Source organism: Mustela erminea, chromosome 2, assembly GCF_009829155.1.
Source record: "Mustela erminea isolate mMusErm1 chromosome 2, mMusErm1.Pri, whole genome shotgun sequence".
NCBI classification, from domain to species: Eukaryota; Metazoa; Chordata; class Mammalia; order Carnivora; family Mustelidae; genus Mustela; species Mustela erminea.
This window is the reverse complement of record NC_045615.1, coordinates 120483280-120495050: the sequence shown is the minus strand read 5'-3', so window position 1 is coordinate 120495050 and position 11771 is coordinate 120483280. Positions and strand designations below refer to the sequence as shown.

The following is an 11771-nucleotide window of genomic DNA, read 5'->3' as shown; positions in this document are numbered from 1 at the left end:
ACAGCCCATTTTCTTAGTATTTTCATTTGTAATGAACCTTACTGAAGGGACAATGGGGGGAAGCATCTTAGAAATGCTATTTGCCTTTCTACAATTATCTCTTTAAAAAGTAACATTGTGCCTTAAGCAAAGGATTTTACAAATTAAAATTTTTGACTCTAATAGAACAATGTAGAGCTTTGACAGGTTCTCAAATTGCAATTACTATAACAAGTATTTGATTTAACAATAATTGTGTTTTTTTGATAAAAAGTACAAAATTTTGCCTCAACAATGTTTGGGATAAAAAAATACATGAAATGTGTTAAGCATTTATTGTTTAAATCCCTCAGTATTCTCATCAATAAGGAGTTTCTCAGTTTGTCAGTGTAGAGTATGTAAGGTTTTCACTGTGTCCTGGAATTCCATTTAAAAGGCTACATATTGAAATCCATATTGTATCTGTTTGTTTTAGTACCATAGTAACATGTAATATGACTTGTCATTATCTGATATCTTTTTTTTTTTTTAAAGATTTTATTTATTTATTTGAGAGACAGAGCAAGAATGGGAGCGAGAGAGCATGAGAGGGGAAAGGTCAGAGGGAGAAGTAGGCTCCCTGCTGAGCAGGTACTCCAAACTGGGACTGGATACCAGGACTTCAGGATCATGACCTGAGCTGAAGGCAGTTGCTTAACCAACTGAGCCACGCAGACACTCATATCTGATATGTTTTTTAATATAAACAGTTTATGTGATTTCCCCCTTCTTTGCAGCTTTCCCAAATTTATTGAAGGATTCTTCAATTCAATTGTGTTTTCTTCCTTATTGTTCTGAATCTGAACTTAGAACACTTGACATTATTATTCTATATATTCACCATGCTTACCAATTTAATTCCTACTTTTCCACCTAAAAAACTTATTGCCCTATTTCTATAAAATGCTTTACTATTATTTTATGTTCTGGATTAATATGTCCATTCTGATATCAGGTAGGGTTTTAAATAACCGTTGATTTACAAGTTAGCAGAAGTGATTTATGCTCTCAACTGCTTTCCATAGGTCAAACATGATATTGCTCTATTATTTTTTTTTTTTCTGTAAAACATATGTATTACACTAGGTTGATGCTGGTAATCAGAATCTGAGCCAAGGGTTTATTTGGTAGGTATTCCAGAAACAGAATTTAGAGATGAGGAACTGTAAAACAGGAATTAGGAAAGGCCAATACTGAGGTGTATTCTCCAGTTGGTTAAACAGGAGGTCTCTGAGATTCCATCTTGCTGGATCTTTTGAGGATCTGTCTAGATGTGCCTTAGAATGATCCACAGAGGGGCGCCTGGGTGGCTCAGTGGGTTAAAGCCTCTGCCTTCGGCTCAGGTCATGATCCCAGGGTCCTGGGATCGAGCCCCACATCGGGCTCTCTGCTCAGCGGGAGCCTGCTTCCTCCTATCTCTGCCTGATCTCTGCCTTCTTGTGATCTCTGTTTGTCAAATAAATAAATAAAATATTAAAAAAAAAAAAAAAGAATGATCCACAGAGGCCTGGGAGAGGAGAGAATTTATCCTTTGATCTCTATCATCCATGTTCACGGATTGTTACATAAAATGTCTCACACTTCCAAGACAAACATGACTGAATGCTGGACAGGTTATGACAGAAGTCCAGGGAATGAAGAGAAAGTTGCACGGAGTAGTGAGTCAAAGCACTGTAAGTTACAACTGTAGGAAGCTGCTTGCTGAAGCAAGAGATGATGTAAAATGTGAGCTGAGATTACACGACATGGGACACAAGTGATGTCTGTGTCCAGAGGTACATATTGCCATATAATAAATATAACAAAATGTATAATCCAAACAATTCCATATTAAAGCAAACATAAGAAGACTGAAGGAGGGAGAAAAGACAGATGGCTAAAGGTTTTGAGACCCAAGGAATAATTTAATTGTGAATTTCCTGGGTTTGTTTTTTGCCTCATATGTTCCCAACACGGAGCTGAAAAAACCTGCTACCCAAAACTATCAATGGACATGGACATTAAAGCTCCACAAGAGCCTTCCCTCTCTAGACAAAGGACCAGGAAATACGCAACCAAGTAAGACTGAAAATTTTAAGTTGGAAACTGCTCTACTGAAGTCAGACATCACAGAAAAGAAACTGTGGCCCCATATAAGTCAGGTAGCAAAGGCTGAAGGGTCAGCTTAGACTTTCATACTCTTCAAGCTATAATGAGCCCTCCTCCCTACTTCTACCTCAGTGTTAGTGAAGTTCATGTGGGCAAACCTAGATTTCAATCCCTAGCTGGAGGTAATGAGGTACCTTCTACTTTAGCCACTATAGTTCTCAGAGGAGAATGAAGACTCTCACAAGCTCCAGTAGTGATGAGGCAATGTCAGGGAGAATAGTAGAGAATTATTCTTACCTCTCTAGGGAGATAACAGTAGAGCTCTACTGGGGAGTAAGAATCTCCACATTGACTCAGCAACAGCAAGGTCACCCCTTCACTAGGTGTGAATGAAGGAAAGTGGAAAAAATGAACTGCTATCTCCTCCTGAAAATAATACTATGAAACCTCCTCTTCTTCTTCCGACATACATTCTGTCAGTGTATGCTATCTAATACAGATGATTTAAATAGGATCCATATTCTGTTAACATAAAACTGAAAGTAACCAGGTTTCAATGAAACTCACTCATCATATCAAGAACCAGGTAAAACTCAAATTGAATGAATCAGTAGATGTCAACACAGAAATGACAGAGATACTAGAATTATCTGACAGAGCTTTTAAAGCAATCATCATTAAAATGCTTCAATGGGCCAGTATTTGAAACAAATTAAAACAAAAACAAAGTAAAAAAAGACATAGAAATTATATATAAGAACCAAATAGAAATTTTAGAACAGGAAAATAAAAGAATAGAAATGAAAATGAATAAATAAATAAGTTCAACAGCAGAATGAACAGAGTCTCAGGGATCTTTGGGGCTATCATGAAAGTGGAAACATTTGCATCATCAGAGTCCTGGAAGGAGAGGGAAGAAAAGGTGCCTCTAAGAAATACTCAGAGAAGTAATGGCAAAAACTTCCCAAGTTTGATAGAATATATAAACTTACAGATTCAACAAAAGCAAATTTGAAAAAGATAAACTCAAAGAAGATACAGTAGCATGATACGCTCTAGTTCCATCCATGTTGTCGCAAATGGCAAGATTTCATTTTTTTGATGGCTGCATAGTATTCCATTGTGAAACAAGATGGGATTGGGAGGGAGACAAACCATAAGTGACTCTTAATCTCACAAAACAAACTGAGGGTTGCTGGGGGGAGGGGGTTTGGGATAAAGGGGTGGGATTATGGACATTGGGGAGGGTATGTGCTTTGGTGCTTTGGTGCTTTTTGTGCTGTGAAGTGTGTAAACCTGGTGATTCACAGACCTGTACCCCTGGGGATAAAAACATATGTTTATAAAAAATAAAAAATTAAAAAAAAAAAAAGAAGAAGAAGATACAGTAGTAAAATTTCTGAAAATCAAGACTAAAACAAACAAACCACCTTGAAAGTAGTAAGAGAAGCAAATCCTTATCTGCTGGTAAATAAATAAATAAATATTAAATGACTTCAGAAACTATAGAGAACATAATTTTTTGGAGAACAAAAATGAAGTGAGACATAATTTTTCCAGAGCTGGTTGGGGGGAGGAACTTAGAAAAGATTGCCAACCCAGAATCCTATACCAAGCAAAAATATCTTTCAAGAATGAAGAAGAAATCAAGAAATTAACACATTAGGACAAACTAAATGAATGTATTACAAACAGAAGTCCTCTAAAGGAATAGCTACAGAAAATTCTCTAACTGGAAAAGAAAAGAAGGAAAGAGAGAAAGGAAGAAAGAGAGAGAGGGCTTGAAATATCAGAAATATCAGTGAGGCAGAAAAAAAACATGATAGGCAAAAGTAGGGAGACATACAACAGATTTTCTTTTTCTCAAGTTCTATAAATTACATTTAACATTGAAGCAAAAATTATGACACTGATGTGTTTCTAAGTGCATGTAGAGGAAATACTTAACACAACTATATTATAAACAGAGGAAGATAAATTTAAGTAAAGGAAGGTAAGATTTATATATTCATTCCAGCTGGCAAAATTAGAGTATTATTACACTTTGATAATTTATTCATTACACATATTATGTATTTCATTTTATATATATAAATACATGTATATAATATGTGTACAATACCTACAAAAAACACTAAAAAAGCTATACAAAGAAACACATTAAAAATCCACAGATAAGGGAGCTTGAGTGCTCAGTCTCTTAAGCCGCAGATCTTAAATTTTGCTCAGGTCATGATCTCTGGATCCTGGGATGGAGCCTCACATCAGGCTCCATAGTCAGAGGACAGTCTGCTCAAGGGTTCTTTCTCTCCCTCTGCCCTTCCTCCCACCATTCACAAGGTCCCTCTCTGAAATAAATAAAGAAATCTTTAAAAAAAAAAAAAAGAAGAAAGAAAAAGAAGAAGTCTACATATAGAGGAGCCTGGGGCCGGTACCGACAGAGCTAGCAGGCTTGAAGAGCTTCAACAGGAGTGTGAGCAGCCTCTCTGTGAGCAGCTAACAGTGACAATGATACCACAAGTGGGGATGTTCCTTATATAGGCAGTAAGATGAGCCTTATCTTGAAGGTGGAGATCTGCTGCAAGGGCATCCTCTGCACCATTGATGTCCAGTGTTGCCCTCACCAAATTTATGTCTTTGGTCAGAAAGACAGACCAACAATTCGTCCAATCCCACCTCCAGATGAAGTCTTTGAATATATCATATTCCATGGGAGTGATATTAAAGACCTCACTCTTTATGAGTCACTAAACCCACAATGTTCGTCGAGCCAGACTTAGCTATCATTGTTTCCACTAAGCTCATCTATTTCTTCATTCTAGGCATTGGGTCCCTATGGACTTCTCTGCAGGATGTCAAAGCACAGTCAATTCATTTGAAGTTCATTAGTTGGGCAGCAGTTCAGTGCTATCGATGTTGCTGAAAGCTCTTTGACATTCTTTGGACAAGAAACATCAAATAGTGGTAGTGTATCCCAATGTAGCAGTTGGTTCTGCCTTTATCCATGATGCACAGTGTCTAAAAACACACCTGTATCAAGGTTGTTCAAGCCCGCAGTTAGGACCTTTGAGAAAAAGCCCAACTATGAAACAAGCAATACAGACCACCTCTGCTCACTTACCTGCTCCAGCACCTGTTGGGAGAAGGACCCCATATCAATCAGGCCTTTACTATCTGTCAGCCAAAAAGCAACAGAAAATCAAGAGCAGAGGTGCACAAAATTTCAAGATCAGAAAATTAACAACCCCAAAATGACAGTAACAAACAAACAGTTCCAGGTGCTCTTTTGGTTCCAAAGAGAGAGTGTTGGGTTGTCAAGGTGGCAGGGCCAATTTGGTGTTCAAGACAGTCTAATGAAATTTGAGAAACATGTTTACCTTGAAAGTGTGAATGCACATTTTAACAAGGAGGAAATTGATAGTTTCCTTATAAACTTGAGTTCAAAGTAGATAAACTTGAGGAGTAGGAGAACCCTATAAATGGTGAAGATAAAAGACTCAGAAGTTGATACTCACCAAAAACAGTGAAGGAAATGCAGATGAAGGAGATCTACTTGGACCTAATTACTATTATGACAAAAACAAATCCTTCTTTGATAATATTTCTTGTGATGATAATAGGGAACAGAGACCAACTGGAGCTGAAGAAAGAAGATTAAATGCCAAAATCTTTGGAATTACACTTTGTCCAAACCATAACTACAGGGACTACAGAGGCAGAGGAGGTCTCGGTTTCCTTGTGGCCAAGAGCATGGTGGTGGCAGAGGTGGGAGCATCACCACCTCTGGGGATTTCATGGTGTGTTCAGAGGAATTCCTGGGTGGGACAAGGAGTTTTCAGATTTTGATACAGAAAAGACAACAAAGTTGCTGCATAGTCTACAAACAAATCTTTGAAAATAGGTGAATTTCTAGTCTTCCTGGTCCTGAGAATTGGTTTCAGTCTTGGAGAAGAATGAAGAAACTCTGCTGTATATTTGTCACCAGTACTGTGTGTGTATTTGTTTTTCTGCTTAACTTCAAAGATACAATGCAGTTACTTTTCAGGGGGTTGGTTAGGCTCATCTTGAAAAATGAGCATTAAATGTATTTGGAATAGCGAGAGTTTAGTAATTTCTTATGTATAGTTAAACTACAGCAGTACTTCAGTGGGACTTAGAAGTATTTTTTCATCACGGAAAGGATTTTCTTATCACTAAATTGTATTTGCCAATTATTGTAAGTTGCCTGCAGATAGGCCATGATCCTGTGTTTTGAGCTATAGAAGTTTGTGTGCGCATGTGTGTGTCCCTTCCTTCCATCTTTCCTTCCCTCCTTTCTTCTTTCCTCCCTCTCTCCCTCCCCTCCTCTCCTCTCCTCTTTCTCTCTCTCTCTCTCTCTCTCTTTCTTTCTTCCTTCCTTCCTTTCTTTCTTTCTGGAAATCCTATAATATCCCTGTAGAGGTACCTTATTTCATCAGTTAATTAGAATGCTGTGTGGTAGAGAATCTTGTCGGTCAACACACAGTAAAATACTGTTCTTTGAGCAAAGACAATTTTTATATAGTTGTAAAATTCCATTATATTCCATTGCCAAAGAAACCTTAAGAATTTTGTACAGCTGTGTAAAAACGATCTGTTTTTAAAGAGTAAGCATTTTAAAGTTAGCAAACATATTGTGCCCCTGCAGAAGTGGATGTCTGAGGAGGAGAGCTATGGGTGTTGGGTCTTCATGGCTTACCAGACTTGAAATTTTTTTTTTAATTTTTGTTTATTTTTTTTTAATGTTTGGAAAATAAATGAAGATTTGATACATTCTTCCATTATCTGAAAAGGACCAATTGCCCACACTTATTGTAAGAACTTCATTTTATAACAAATGGCATATCACAGGATTGGTCCAAAAAATAAATATTTTCAGTGCATGAATATAAGTAATCATAAATAAGGATGTACTTAGCTATATTTTCAGATAAGTGCTCCCCTGTTTTTCAAAACCTATAAAACTGGGCACCAATTAACCTTTTTTAAAATATCCACAGATAAATCAGAGTAGAATTCTAAAAACAAACTGTCAAATAACACACAAGAATGTGGATATAACAGAGAAGGAAACAAATAACAGGGAACAAACAGGAAAAATAAAATAAAATTCCAGACATTAGCTCTGTATTATTTTTCTATTGTTACTGTACTAAATGACACAAGAATTGGGGCTTAAAGCAATACAAATTTTTAATCTTATAATTCTGCTGGTCAGGGATCCAAAGTCATTCTCACTAGGTTAAGGTCAAGGTGTCTGGTTCCACGCTTGTCTGGTTCCTTCCGGAAGCTCCAAGAGAAAACTATTTTTTGGCCTTTCCTGTTTCTAAAGGCTCCCTGCATTTCTTGGCTTGTGGTTCCATCCTTGCCATGGCATCATTCCACCCTTTGCTCCCATTACTGCCTCTCCTTCTTATTGTGACCATCCTGCCTCCATGAGTCAAAAGATGCCTCCAATGATCAAAAGATCCTTTTGACTATACTAGGCCACTAGAATAATACAGGGTAAATTTGTCACCTCAAGATCCTTAATTTAATCACACTGCAAAATTCCCTTTGTAACTTAAAGTAGTTTATTCGTGGGTCCAAGTCATTCTGATGTGGATATCTTTGGACAGGCATTATCCTTTTTTCTACCATAAACCTTAACATATCAATAATCACGTTAATATAAAAGTTCAAAATATTTAAGTTAATAGAGCATGTCAGAGTCAATTTTTAAAAAAAAGCAAAAAACCAAAAAACAACAAAAATAAATGGATCCCCTGGGTGGGTCAATCAGTTAAGCATCTGCCTTCAGCTCTGGTCCTGATCCTGGGGTCCTAGGATGGAGCCTGCATCTGGCTCTCTGCTCAATGGGGAGTCTGCTTCTCCCTCTGCCCTGCCCTTATTTGTGCTTTCTAGTGTCCTTTCTCTCTCACTCTCTCAAAAATAATCTTTAATTTAAAAAAATTTTAAAAGCAAGCATGGTCTATCTAAATGATCTCTGCAAAAGACTCATTTCAAGTGTAACAAAATAAGCAGTTTGAAAATGGAAGTTGAGAAAATATATATTATACAAACATTAAAGGAAACAGTAATGGCTATAACAAGTAGAATAGATTTCGGATTAAAGACAATTACTAGAGACAGGAGAATTTTACTTATTTTTTATTTTTTAAAGATTTTATTTATTTATTTGACAGACAGAGATCACAAGGAGGCTGAGAGGCAGGCAGAGAGAGGCAGAAGAAGGCTCCCCGGGGAACAGACACCCGGATGCAGGGCTTGATCCCAGGACTCGATCCCAGGACTCTGGGATCATGACCTGAGCCAAAGGCAGAGGCTTTAAGCCACTGAGCCACCCAGGTGCCACACAGGATAATCCTATCAATAAGACCTAGTAAAACTGCAGAAGATGGAAAGCCAAACCAATGGAATTGAAGGGAGACCCAGAAAAATTCACACTTATATTTACAAAAGTTAACATCTCTGTATCAATAATTGATAGAGTAACTAGCCAAAATCAGCCAGGATTTAGAGGAACATAAGAGCACTACCAACTTTTAAGATATAATCAAGAACATCCCACTCAACAACAGCAGAACACACATTATCTTCAATTGCCCCTAGGAAATGTAGCAAAATAAACCTTGTATTGTTCCATAAAACAAACTTGAAAAAGAATTAAAGGATTTGTATCAGATAGTGTGTTCTACAACTACAATAATATCAAGCTGTAAAGCAATAATGGGAAAAGAAAGGAGAATATCCAAACACGTGGAAATAAAACCACATACTACTACATAATCCATATAGTAGAGAGGAAGTCTCAAAGGGAAATTAAAAATATATACACAATTACTAAAGAAAATCAACATACTGGGGCAAATAATACATTATATGTTCATAAAAAATCAACATACATCATATCATAATACAATTAATTTAGTGCCAAGAGAAATTTATAGCATTAAGGCGTGCATTAAAAAGAGGCAAAATCTCAGGTCAATAGTCTAAACTCTTACCTCAGGAACTACAAAAAGAAAAAAATAAATAAACTTAAACCAAACAGAATAAAGAAAACTATAAAGAGTATAAATTATTAAAATTGAAAACAGAAAACTAATCCAGAAAGTTACTAAACTACATTCTCATGTATATTAAACAAATAATTTGAGAAGCTCTTATGTTGTTTAGGAAAATAAGTTTATAATTTGAATACCACTTTCCAAAAAAACAAACAAAAAAACCCCTCAGGCATAGCTGGTTTCTCTAGAGATTTCTATATAGTCCTACACAATCTTTCCTAACCTATTCCAGGAAACTAAAATGGATAGAACATTTAATTAATTTTATGAGGCTACAATTACCCTGATACTGAAATCAGATAAAGATAAAAGTATTCAAAAAAAAGAAAAAAGAAGAAAACTATAAGTTCATATCCTTCATGACTATAGACACATTTTTTTAAAAATCTGAGCAAGTAAAATTCACCAACATACAAAAAAGAATTATATATATATATACACACATATATGTGTGTATATATATATATATAAAATGATACATGATATACATAATGATAAAGTAGGGTTTATATCTAGTATGTTAGAGGAGGTTAAGACTTGTTCAATTTTTGAAAATCAATAAATGTGAGCAATCAAATTAACAGGCAAAAAGGAAAAATTGCATGATCCTATCAATCAATGCAGAAAAAGCATTTGCTATATTTAGTGTCTACTGATAATTAGAATTTTCAGAAAAATGAGATAAAGGGCAAATTCTCAAACTGATAAGGATTATGTACAAAAATTCCACAGCTGACATATCTGCAATGGTGAATGCTTCTTCCTGTGATCAGGAATAAGGGAAAGATGTCTGCCTCATCACTACTATTTTACACAGTGAAAAATATTCTGTCCAGTTTAATAAGGCAAGGAAAGAAAATGAAAGACATACAGTTCATTAAAGAAGAAATAAAACCATCATTTCCAGATGGCATAATTGTCTGGGTAGGCTTACCCTAAGAATCTATAGGAAACCTGTAGAACTAATAAGTGAGTTCTGGAAGTTTGACACACAGATCAATGTACAAAAGTCAATTGTATTTCAACCTAAGTAGCAATAAGCACCCAGACATTACAATTAAAAGCAATATCATATAGAATTTGTTGCACAAAATGAAACACTTAAGTGGAAAATCCAACAAAATATGTTCAAGATTTATATGCTAAAAACTGTAAAACACTAACAAAAGAAACAAAAACATAAGTAAATGGGTACATATACCAAATGTTGGCAATTTTGTCCATCAGCTCCCTATGGAAAACAAATCATAAGATATTTACTTCTATAATTAATTATTTATAGTTTATAAAGTTTGCTTATTCTTATTGTTCCCAATTTAATTATATGAAATATATTTTATTTTATTTTTAACAATATATAAACGTACTTTTTTTTTTTTTTTAGGTCATCAGTAAATTTACATTCTTGTTTCAAATAGTCAAAACAATAGAGAAGTATATATAACCAGCCTGATATTTCCCATTTTGTTCTTTCTCACAATCCAGTATCCCTCCTGAAATGATAACAACTCTTAAAATACATGTTTATCTTTCTGGTGATTTTTGTTTTTTGCTTTGCGTTAGATAAACATGCAAGCTGTCAGTTTTGAAAATAAATGCTATCTCTCATTGCCAGGATGACATTCAGAATTGTTAACAATGTAATATAGTATAGTATGAACACCCATTAAAAAGCACAGATCGTAAACAACTCAGACACATATAATAGGGCATATCAGCTGAATATACATCCGATATGTTATCATTTTGAACATTTTCAAATACTTCGAATATCAAATCTTCTTTGTGTATTGTGTATTCTTCCATTATTATGTTAGCCTTAAAAATTCCCTCTAACCTCTTTTGATTAACATAATTACCAGGGCACCTGGGTGGCTTAGTTGGTTGAACATCCAACTCTCTATTTCCATTCATGTCCTGATCCTGGACTGAGCCCCATGCTGGGCTCCCTCTCAGCCCCTTGCTCTCTCTCAAATAAATACATCTTTTATTATTATTATTTTTTTAATAAAACACAATTCCTAAAACCTTTATGATTGCCAGAACTGGATTGACTAATTTATACATTAGCATTGTGGTGCCATCTTTGGCTCAGCTAATCAACTTTTCATCACAGGTACCATCACAACAGGGAGATCCTTTTTTTTCCCCCTATTGATAGGCCCTTTCTCAGCAGGTGTCATTTAATTCCAATATTATTTTCCCATTGCTTCTGAGATGTTTCAGTTCATCAATAAATTGGGTTCTCCTAAAATCTTCTGGAAAAAAGAATAAAAGAAAGGCCCACCTAGGACCAGGCTAGACTTTCTAGTCCTAACCCCTCTAAATGTCCTCTCAATTTGACCCAGAAGCTTAGCATGACTTGCAGTAAAGGGGTTTTATCCTGTGATTAAATTGGCAGTGATCAAAATATCAGATCTATTTTGCAGAAGCAATACTCAGACCCATTAAAATAGCCTTCAGGGCCGGATTAAACTAGTCCTATAACGCGTTCTATTTAAATAAATAGCTTGCTTAATCAAATAATAGCTCCCCTAAAGAGCTCACTCAGTGAATGAACCTTTTCCTCTTAGGATT

General features: G+C 35.6%; 1 pseudogene; it reads left to right on the top strand.

Annotated features, from left to right (window-relative positions):
* The first annotated feature begins 1612 nt into the window (after positions 1-1612).
* On the top strand, positions 1613-6008 carry LOC116582538 (annotated as a pseudogene).
* The last annotated feature ends 5763 nt before the right edge of the window (positions 6009-11771 follow it).